General features: G+C 38.0%; 1 protein-coding gene across 9 annotated transcripts in view; it reads right to left on the minus strand.

The window, feature by feature from the left end:
- Window positions 1-12,529, minus strand: part of RUFY2 (RUN and FYVE domain containing 2) — a 70,980-nt gene that overhangs the window by 28,470 nt on the left and 29,981 nt on the right. The window lies entirely within an intron of this gene.

Genomic DNA, 12,529 nt, shown 5'->3' on the forward strand with positions numbered 1-12,529 from the left:
TATATAAAGTATGGAGAAAGAAGAAGAAAAAAGTACTTTTAGATTATGTTTGAAATAGGGCAATCATCAACTTAATATAGACTGTTATATATTCAAGAGCAATAGTTGAATCCTACAGTAAACACAAACCTAAAGCTTATAATAAATACACAAAAGAATAAAAAAGAGGAATCCAATCAAACACTACCATCAAATCACAAGAGTATAAGAAAGGAAGAAAGGAACAGAGAGAAGCTATAAAATCAACCAGAAAACAATTAATGAAATTAGGTACATACCTATCAACAATTACCTTAAATGTAAGTGGACTGAATTTACCAATCAAAACACACAGAGTGGCAGAATGGATAAAGAAACAAGACCCATCTATTATATGCTGCCTACAAGAGACTCCTTTCAGACCCAAAGACATACACAGGCTAAAAGTGAAGAGATGGAAAAAGAGGTTTCACGCAAATAATAGGGAGAAAAAGCAGAAGCACAATACTTATATCAGACAAATAGATTTCAAAACAAAGAAAGTAAAATGAGATAAGGACATAAATAAAATTAAAGGGGGAAAAGACTGCAACACATTCACTTTAGGAGACTTTAACACACCACACACATTAATAGATCAATCAGACAGAAGATAAATAAGAGAACAGGCACTGAACAATACATTAAACAGATGGACTTAACAGATACCTACAGAACACTCCATCCAAAAGCAGGAGGATACACATTTTTCTCAGGTGTACATGGATTGTCCTCCAGAACAGATCACATATCAGGCAACAAAAAGAGCCTCAATAAATTAAAAAAGATTAAAATTCTATCAAGCAGACATTGTTGATCTCAGACAACAATGGTATGAAACTAAAAATAAATTACACAAATAAAACAAAAAAGCCTGCAAATACATGGAGGCTAAACAACATGCTTCTAAATAGTCAATGCATCAATGAACAAATTAAAATAGAAACAAAGGAATACACAGAAAAAAATGAACAACTCAACAACTCAAACTGTGGGATGCTGCAAGGCAGTTCTAAGAGGAAAGTACATAGCAATACAGGCCTACATCAAGAAACAAAAACAATCCCAAATAAACAGTCTAAACTCACAATTAGAAAAATTAGAAAAAGAACAACAAATGAAACCCAAAGTTAGTAGAAGGACATAATAAAGATCAAAGCAGAAATAAATAACATAGACAAGAATAAAACATAAAAATTAATGAAACTAAGAGCTGATTTTTGAGAAAATAAACAAAATAGGTAAACCCTTGCCAAACTTACCAAAAAAAAAAGAGAGAGTACACACATAAACAAAATCAGAAATGAAGAAGGAATAGTCACAATGGATCCCACAGAAATACAAAGAATTATTAGAGAATACTATGAAATATTATATGCCAGTAAACTGGACAACCTACAATAAATGCACAAATTTCTAGAAAAAGACAATCTTCCAAGATTGATCCAGGAGGAAAAACAGAAAATCTGAACAGACCAATTACCAGCAATGAAATTGAATTGGTAATCAAAAAACTCCCCAAAACAAGATGGCTTCACAGCTGAATTCTACCAAACATTTAAAGAAGATCTAATACCCATCCATCCTTCTTAAAGTATTACAAAAAGTGGAAGAGGAGGGAAATGTCCAAAATCATTCTATGAGGCAAGCATTACTCCAATACCAAAACCAGACAAAAATACTACAAGAAAATTTTGGACCAGTACCTCTGATGAACATAGATATAAAAATCCTCAACAAAATATTAGTAAACCAAATTCAAAAATACATTAAAAGGATCATCCATCACAACCAAGTTGGGTTTCTTACAGGGATTCAAGGACAGTATATTTGTAAATCAATCAATATCACACACCACATTAACAAAGAGAAAGATAAAAAACACATGATCATCTCAATAAATGCTGAAGATGCATCTAACAAAATTCAACATCGATTCATAATAAAAACTTTCAAAAAAATGGGTGTAGAAGTTATGTACCTCAACATAATAAAGGCTATACCTGACAAGCCCACAGCTAACAGACTAATGGTGAAAAGCTGAAATCTTTTCCTCTGAGACCAGGAACAAGACAAGGATGCCCACTTTTATTCAGCATAGCACTGGAGGTCCGAGCCATGGCAATCAAACAACACAAAGAGATAAAAGTCATCCAAATTGGTAAGGAAGAAGTTTCTGTCACTATTTGAAGATGACATATTATACATAAAAAGCCCTAAAGATTCCACCAAAAAATTCTTAGAACTAATAACTGGATCAGGCAAAGTTGCAGGATACAAAATTAATACACAGAAATATGTTGCATTCCTATACACTAACGATGAACTAGCAGAAAGAGAAATCAGGAAAACAATTCCATTCACAATTGCATCAAAAAGAATAAAATACCTAGGAATAAACCTAACCAAGGAAGTGAAAGATGTGTACTCTGAAAACTACAAGACACTCATAAGAGAAATTAAAGAAGACACAAATAAATAGAAATCTATCCTATGCCCATGGATAAGAAGAATTAATATTGTCAAAATGGCCATTCTACCCAAAACAATTTACAGACTCAATGCAATCACTATCAAAATAGCAACAGCATTTTTCAATGAACTAGAGCAAGTAATCCTTAAATTCATACGGAACCACAAAAGACCCCAAGTAGACAAAGTAATCCTGAGAAAGAACAAAGCTGGGGGGATTACGCTCCCTGACTTCTAGCTATACTACAAAGCTACAGTAATCAAAACAGTATGGTACTGGCACAAGAACAGACCCATAGATCAATGGAACAGAATAGAGAGCCCAGACATAAACCAATGTATATATGGTCAATTAACATATGCTAAAAGAACCACGAATATATGATGGGGAAAAGACTTTCTCTTCAACAAATGGTGCTGGGAAAACTGGACGGCTACATTCAAGAGAATGAAACAGGACTACTGCCTAACCCCATATACAAAAGTAAACTCAAAATGGATCAAAGACCTGAATGTAAGACATGAAACCATAAAACTCTTAGAAGAAAACATAGGCAAAAATCCCTCGAATACAAGTATGAGCAATTTTTTCCTGGACACATCTCCGCAGCCAAGGGAGGCAAAATAAAAAATGAACAAGTGGGACTACATCAAACTAAAAACTTCTGTACAGCAAAGAACACCATCATCAGAAAAGGCATCTTACAGTAAGGGACAATATATTCATAAATGACATACCTGATAAGGGATTAACATCCAAAATACATACAGAACTCATATATCTTAACACCCAAACAAGAAATAACCTGATTTTAAAATGGGCAGAGGATCTGAACAGACACTTCTCCAAAGAAAAAATTCAGATAGCCAACAGGCACATGAGAAGATGCTCCACATTGCTAATCATCAGGGAAATGCAAATTAAAACCACAGTCAGGTATCACCTCACACCAGTTAGGATGGACAACATCCAAAAGACAAGAAATAATGAATGCTGGCAAGGATGCAGAGAAATGGGAACCCTGTTACACTGTTGGTGGGAATGTAAATTGGTGCAACTGCTGTGGAAAGCAATATGGAAAGTTCCTCAAAAAACTAAAATCAGAAATACCACTTGACCCAGTAATTCCACCTCTAGGAATTTACCCAAAGAAAACAAGATCCCTGATTCAGAAAGACAAATGCACAAAGATATTTATTGCTGCACTATTTGCAATAGCAAAAATAGGGAAGTAACCTAGGTGTCTATCAACAAATGAATGGATAAAGAAGATAAGGTACATATACACAGTGCAATATTATTCAGCCATTAAAAGAAAAGAAATCCTGCCATTTTCAACAACATGGATGAATCTAGAGGGTATTATGCTCAGTGAAATAAGCCAGGCAGAGAAAGACAAATACCATATGATTTCACTTATTTGTGGAGTACACAAACAAAGAAAACAGAAAGAACAAAATAGCAGTAGACTCATAAACACTGAGAAGTGACTAATTGTTTCGATGGGGGAGGGGTGGGCATGGTTAGGTGGGAAGGGATAAAGGGACACAAAAATTCTCAGTCATAATATAAGTTGGTCATGGGGATGGTAGTACAGCATGGAGAATATAGTCATTGATTCTGTAACATCTTCCTGTGTTGATACATGGTAACCGCACTAGTGGAGGTAAGGGTTTAATAATATGGGTAACTGTTGAACCACTATGTTGTATATTTGAAACCAATATAAGACTGTACATAAATGATACTTCAATAAAAATAAAGATTAGGTTGAAAGTAAAAAAATAGAAAAATACAATCTTTACTAAATGAAAACATTAATCAATAGAAAAAAGGAATGGCTATATTAGTATCAGATAAAGTAGACTATAGAGCAAAGAAAATTACCAGAGACAAAAGGTATACTATATAATGATAAAAAGGTCAATTCACCAAGAAGACACAGCAGTCCTGAATGTGTAGACACCACACAACAGAACTTCAGAATACAAGAAGCAAACTAACAGAATTAAAAGTAGATATAAATAAATCCACAAAAAATGTAGATATTTCAAATCTCTCAAAAACTGACAGACTACTAGGCAGAAGCAGCGAATAAAGAGAAGAACTTAACATCTCAACAATGCATCTAAAGGCGCTTAGCAAGTTATGTATCATAAATAGCATGTGGTCTCATTTAATTATTTGTTAAACATAACATAACTATTTCCTATTGTTCTCTTATTTTAATAATAAAAGTGGTACATATTTACAGGGAAAAAAAATACTGATGTTTAAAAAGTAAAACATACTCTCAAGATGGAGGCATGAGTAGGGTGGCGTAAATCTCCTCCCGATACCATATATATTTTGAAAATACAGCAAATACAACTATTCCTAAAAGAATAACCACAAGACACAGTACATGAGCCAGGCTACATCTGTGAGAACCCAACATCTCACGGAAAAGGGTAAGATACAAAGCCATGACACGGAGGGACCTGAGCACTCCTCCAACCCCAGCTCAGCGGCAGGAGGAAAAGAATCAGAGTGGGGAGGGAATGGAAGCACAGGACTGCTAAATAACCAGCCCTAGTAATCTGAACTGGGATCACAGACACACATTGCATGGTGCACTTGATATTAGAGGAGCAGAAAAGCAAAATGCGAGATTAAGATTGTGAACAGGTTCCCCCAGCTGGCTGCCCTGAGACATAAGAAAAGCAGGCGCATTAAAAGTCTTAAAGGGACAAGTGTTTAAATCGCTCTGGCACACTCAGCCCAGCAGGCTAGGAACATTAAGGAACTTCAGGTGCCCTAACTCCTGGGTGTCAGAGCAGCACTGAACCCCATCACAGCAATTAGCAGGCTGCCATTCCTTCCCCCATCAGTACTGCAAGCAAACCAGCTGAACCGCCATTGCTGCGGAAGCCAGGGAGCAGCCCCACCTACAGCAACCAAACAGCTTAACACAGAGGCTTCTCCTTGTGTGTGGCTAACCAGCCCAAACCCAGAGGCTGCTCCCTGTGCATGGTTGACTGGCACAGACAGTGGAGACTGGCACAGAGTCTGAGAGGCACAAAGGGGCTTTGTTCTCACAGCAGAACATAAATCGTTGCCTGCAACCCCACCAGTGCTCTGGGCCACCCCAAGAGATGTCCTGCCCATGGCAGCTCAGGGATTAACTCAGAGACTGGTCCCTGCACACAGTAGACTGGCACAGACAGTGGACATGGGCACAGAGTCCAGGAAGCACGAAGGGGCTTTCTTCTTACAGCAGAACACATGACACTTGCCTGCAACCCGATAGTGCCCTAGGCCATCCGGAGGGCCGCCCCGCCCACAGCTCAGGGGATTAACCCAGAGACTGCTCCCTGTGTGAAGTTAAACAGCACAAACAGCAGAGACAGGCAAGGTGACCAGCAAGCAGTAAGGGACTTTGTTCTCCCAGGTGACACATGTGCCACTCACCAGCAACCACTCCCATTGCCATGAAAAGGCAGAAGACCCTTGTAAAGTCTAAAATCCCTCAAACACCAGACAGAGGGCTTGGTGAGACTTAAATCACCAATCTTCCTGAAAAATAATTCAAAATAAAAGTCATAAGCATGCTGATGGAGATACAGAGAAATATTCAAGAGCTAAGGGATGAATTCAGGAGGGAGATAACAAATGAAACAAACAATGGAAGACCTGAAGAGCAGACTGGATGAAGTGGAAGAGACTGTTAATGGAATAGAAATCAGAGAACAGAAACACAGAAAAGCTGAGGCAGAGAGAGAAAACAGGATCTCTCGGAATGAAAGAATATTAAGAGAAATGTTTAACCAATACAAACGGAACAATACTCGCATTATAGGGGTACCAGAAGAAGAAGAGAGAGAAAAAGGGATAGAAAGTGTGTTTGAAGAAGTAATTGGTGAAGACTTCCACAATCTTAGGAAGGAAATAGTCTCTGAGACCATGGAAACCCACCGATCTCCCAACACAAGGGACCCAAGGAGGACAACATCAAGACATATAATAATTAAAACTGCGAAAATCAAAGATAAGGACAGAGTATTAAAGGCAGCCAGAGAGAGGAAAAAGGTCACCTACAAAGGAAAACCCATCAAGCTAACATCAGACTTCTCAGAAGAAACTTTACAGGCTGGAAGGAAATGGCATCATATATTCAATGAAATGAAAAAGAAGGGCCTTGAACCAAGAATACTCTATCCAGCAAGACTATGTTTTAAATTTGAAGGAGGGTTTAAACAATTCCAGAAAAGCAAAAGTTGAGGAAATTTACCTCCCACAAACCATCTCTACAGTGTATTTTAAAGGAACTGCTCTAGATGGAAGTATGCCTAAGGCTAAATAGCTGTCACCAGAGGAAATAAAATCACAGCAAAAAAAGTAGACCAACCAAATACCAACTAAATGCAAAATAAAATCAAGTAAACACAAATTCAGTCAAGGGAAACACAAAAGAGTACAGAATAAAACACCTAACATATACAGAGTGGAGGAGGAAGAAAAAGAAGGGAGACAAATAAAATATCATCAGACTGTGTTTATAATACCATAATAAGTGAGTTAAGTTACACATTTAGATAGTAAAGAAGCTGCCCTTGAACCTTTGGTAACCACGAATTCAAAGCCTGCAATAGCAATAAGTACATATCTATTGATAATCACCCTAAATGTAAATGGTCCGTATGCACCAATCAAAAGACAAAGAGTTACAGAATGGATAAAAAGGCAAGACCCATCTATATGCTGCCTATAAGATACTCACTTCAAACCCAAAGACATACACAGAGAAAAAGTGAAGAGATAGAAAAAGATATTTCATGCAAACAATAGGTAGAAAAGAGCAGGTGTTGCAGTACTTGTATCAGAGAAAATAGACTTCAAAACAAAGAAAGTAATAAGCAACAAAGAAGGACATTACATAATGATAAAGGGGTCAGTAAAACAAGAGGATATAACCATTATAAATATCTTTGCACCCAACACAGGAGCACCGACATATATGAAACAATACTAACAGAATTAAAGGAGGAAATAGAATGCAATGCATTCATTTTAGGAGACTTCAACACACCACTCACTCCAAAGGACAGATACACCAGACAGAAAATAAGTAAGGACACAGAGGCACTGAACAACACACTAGAAGAGATGGACCTAACAGACATCTACGAAACTCTATACCCAAAAGCAGCAGGATACACATTCTTCTCAAGTGCACATGGAACATTTTCCAGAATAGAACACATACTAGACCACAAAAAGAGCCTCAGTAAATTCAAAAACATTGAAATTCTACCAACCAACTTCTCAGATCACAAAGGTATAAAACTAGAAATAAATTGTACAAAGAAAACAAAAAGGCTCACAAACACATGGAGGCTTAACAACATGCTCCTAAATAATCAATGGATCAATAACCAAATTAAAACAGAGATCAAGCAATATATGGAGACAAATCAAAACAACAACACAATGCCCCAACTTCTGTGAGATGCAGCAAAGACAGTTCTAAGAGGAAAGTACATAGCAATCCAGGCCTATTTAAAGAAGGAAAAACAATCCCAAATGAATAGTCTAAACTCACAATTATTGAAACTGGAAAAAAGAAGAACAAATGAGGCCCAAAGTCAGCAGAAGGAGGGATATACTAAAGATCAGAGAAGAAATAAATAAAATTGAGCAGAATAAAACAATAGAAAAAATTAATGAAACCAAGAGCAGACTCTTTGAGAAAATAAACAAAATGGAAAAACCCCAAGCCAGACTTATTGAGAAAAAGAGAATCTACACACATGAACAGAATCAGAAATGAGAAAGGAAAACTCACAACGGACCCCACAGAAATACAAATAATTATTCGAGAATACTATCAGAATCTATATGCTAACAAACTGCAAAACCTAGAAGAAATGGACAACTTCCTGGGAAAATACAACCTTCCAAGACAGACTCAGGAAGAAACAGAAAATCTAAACAGACCAATTACCAGCAACGAAATTGAATTGGTAATCAAAAAACTATCCAAGAACAAAACTCCCATGGCTAGATGGATTCACCAACGAATTTTACCAGACATTTAGAGAAGACATAATACCCATTCTCCTTAGTTTTCCAAAAATTTGAAGAGGAAGGAATACTTCCAAACTCATTATATGAAGCCAGCATCACTCTAATACCAAAACCAGCAAAGACACCACAAAAAAAGAAAGCTACAGACCAATATCTCTGATGAGCATAGATTCAAAAATACTCAACAAAATATTAGCAAACTGAATTCAAAAATACATCAAGACTACCATACACCATGATCAGGTGGGATTCATTCCAGTATGCAAGGATGGTACAACATTTGAAAATCCATCACCATTATCCACCCACATCAACAAGAAGAAGGACAAAAACCACATGATCATCTCCATAGATGCTGAAAAAGCATTCAACAAAATTCAACATCCATTCATGATAAAAACTCTCAACAAAATGGGTATGGAGGGCCAGTACCTCAACATAATAAAGGCCATATATGACAAACCCACAGCCAACATCATACTTAACAGCAAGAAGCTGAAAGCTTTTCTCCTTAGATTGGGAACAAAAGAAGGATGCGCACTCTCCCCACTTTTATATAACACAGAACTGGAGGTCCTTGCCACAGCAATCAGACAACACAAAGAAATAAAAGGCATCCAGATTGGTAAGGAAGAAGTCAAACTGCCACTGTTTGCAGATGACATGATATTGTATATAAAAAACCCTAAAGAATCTACTCCAAAACTATTACAACTAGTATCTGAATTCAGCAAAGTTACAGAATACAACATTAATATGCAGAAATCTGTTGCATTCCTATACAATAACGATGTACTAGCAGAAAGAGAAATCAGGAAAACAATTCTATTCACAATTGCATCAAAAAGAATAAAATACCTAGGAATAAACCTAACCTAGGAAGTGAAAGACCTATACCCTGAAAACTATAAGACACTCTTATGAGAAATTAAAGAGGACACTAACAAATGGAAACTCATCCCATGCTTTTGGCTAGGAAGAATTAATATTGTCAAAATGGCCATCCTGCCTAAAGCAATCTACAGATTCAATGCAATGCCTATCAAAAGACCAACAGCATTCTTCAACAAACTGGAACAAATAGTTCAAAAATTCATATGGAACCATAAAAGATCCCAAATAGCCAAAGCAGTCCTGAGAAGGAAGAATAAAGCAGGAGGGATATCACTTGCCAATTTCAAGCTCTAGTACAAAGCCACAGTAATCAAGACAATTTGGTACTGGCACAAGAACAGAGCCACAGACCAGGGGAACAGAATAGAGAGTTCAGATATTAACCCAAGCATATATGGTCAATTAATATACGATAAAGGAGCCATGGACATACAATGGGGAAATGACAGCCTCTTCAACAGCTGGTGTAGGCAAAACTGGACAGCTACTTGTAAGAGAATGAAATTGGATTACTCTCTAACTCCACACACAAAAGTAAACTTGAAATGGATCAAAGACCTGAATGTAAGTCATGAAACCATAAAACTCTTAGAAGAAAACATAGCCAAAACTCACTTGAATATAAACATGAACAACTTCTTCGTGTACATATCTCCACAGGCAAGGGAAACAGAAGCAAAAATGAACAAGTGGGACTATATCAAACTAAAAATCTTCTGTACAGCAAAGGACACCACCAGTAGAACAAAAGGGCATCCTCCAGGATGGGAGAATATATTCATAAATGACATATTCAGTAAGGGGCTGACATCCAAAATATACAAAGGGCTCATGCACCTCAACAAACAAAAAGCAAATAACCCAATTAAAGTATGGGCAGAGGATCTGAACAGACACTTCTCCAAAGAAGAAATTCAGATGGCCAATAGGCATGTGAAAAGATGCTCCACATTGCTAATCATCAGAGAAGTGCAAATAAAAACCACAATGAGATATCACCTTTGTGGATAAAATGAGAGTTCTTGTGGCCAGGATTCTCACCTGGCCCTGGTTGACTAGCCCACTGCACACCTGTGGGTAAATACATGGCTGTTCACTCTATATAAAGAGCTCCGCCCAGTGCTCTGGGCATGACATGGTGGCATGGCTGCATGGCTGCAGGGGAGCAGAGCAGAGGCTGGAGTGGTGGCAGCGCCAAGGACAGAGGCCCAGAGGACGGCTGTGCAGGATGACTGTGCAGAGAGGCCCAGAGGACGGCTGTGCAGGATGACTGTGCAGAGAGGTCCAGAGGACAGCTGTGTGGGACAACTGTGCAGAGTCCCAGAGGACAGCTGTGTGGGAAGACTGTGCAGAGAGTCCCAGAGGACGGCTGTGTGGGACAGCTGTGCAGGCAGAGAGGTCCAGAGGATGGCTGTGCAGACAGAGGGGCCCAGAGGCAGAGACCGGCTTGCTGCATGCAGACTTGCTCTGAGTGAATGGGACTCTACTGACTGACCTGCCACCTGGAAATAAAGTTGTGTTTAACCCTTTCACCCCAAGAACGTTTTACTGTCATTTTCTTCAGTCACATTGAATCCATAGCAAACTTGCCCGGGGTTAAAACCCATTGGCAAGACCACCTCACACGAGTTAGGATGGCCACCATCCAAAAGACAAACAACAACAAATGTTGGCGAGGATGTGGAGAAAGGGGAACCCTTCTACACTGCTGGTGGGAATGTAAATTAGTTCAACCATTGTGGAAAGCAGTATGGAGGTTCCTCAAAAAGCTCAAAATAGAAATACCATTTGACCCAGGAATTCCACTCCTAGGAATTTACCCTAAGGATGCAGCACTCCAGTTTGAAAAAGACATATGCACCCCTATGTTTATCACAGCACTATTTACAATAGCCAAGAAATGGAAGCAACCTAAGTGTCCATCAGTAGATGAATGGATAAAGAAGATGTACATATACACAATGGAATATTATTCAGCCATAAGAAGAGAACAAATCCTACCATTTGCAACAACATGGATGGAACTAGAGGGTATTATGCTCGGTGAAATAAGCCAGGTGGAAAAAGGCAAGTATCAAATGATTTCACTCCTCTGTGGAGTATAGGAACAAAGCAAAAACTGAAGGAGCAAAACAGCAGCAGACTCACAGAACCCAAGAATGGACTAACAGTTACTAAAGAGAAAGGGACAGGGTTGGATGGGTGGGAAGTGAAGGATAAGGCTGGGGGGGGGGAGTAAGGGGCATTATGATTAGCATGTATAATGATGTTGGGGGCACGGGGAGGACTGTACAACACAGAGAAGACAAGTAGTGACTCTATAGCATCTTACTACGCTGATGGACAGAGACTGTAACGGGGTATGTGGGGGGGATTTGGTGATGGGGGGTGTCTAGTAAGCATAATGTTCCTCGTATAACTGTAGATTAATGATACCAAAAAAATAATAATAATAAAATAAAAATAAATAAAAAAACAGCAGCAGACTCACAGAACCTAAGAATGGACTAACAGTTACCAAAGGGAAAGGGACTGGGGAGGATGGGTGGGAAGGGAGGGATAAGTGGTAAAAGGGGCATTATGATTAGCACAAATAATGTGGAGGGGGGCATGGGGAAGGCAGTATAACACAGAGAAGACACGTAGTGACTCTATAGCATCTTACTACACTGATGGACAGTGACTGTAATGGCGTATGTGGTGGGGACTTGATAATGGGGGGAATCTAGTAACCACAATGTTGCTCATATAATTGTATATTAATGATAACAACAAAAAAATACACACACACACACAAAAAAAAGTAAAACAGAAAAAACCCCTGTCAATCTGCCCTCACTTCTCTATATAATCATTTTTTAAATTCTTTATTCTTTAAATTTTTTCCTACATATATGTAAATATACATGTATTTATGGTTTTAATTTTATTTAAAAATGGAATTATACTTAGTATAGTGTCTGCAATTTGCTTTTTTTCAACTCAGTGACATACACTGACATCTTCCTATTTGGTGATATACAAAGCTATCATATGAAGTACTAAAAAAAATGTTCTAAGAAAACATGTTCTTTGATA

Source organism: Manis pentadactyla, chromosome 8 (assembly GCF_030020395.1).
Source record: "Manis pentadactyla isolate mManPen7 chromosome 8, mManPen7.hap1, whole genome shotgun sequence".
Taxonomy (NCBI): domain Eukaryota; kingdom Metazoa; phylum Chordata; class Mammalia; order Pholidota; family Manidae; genus Manis; species Manis pentadactyla.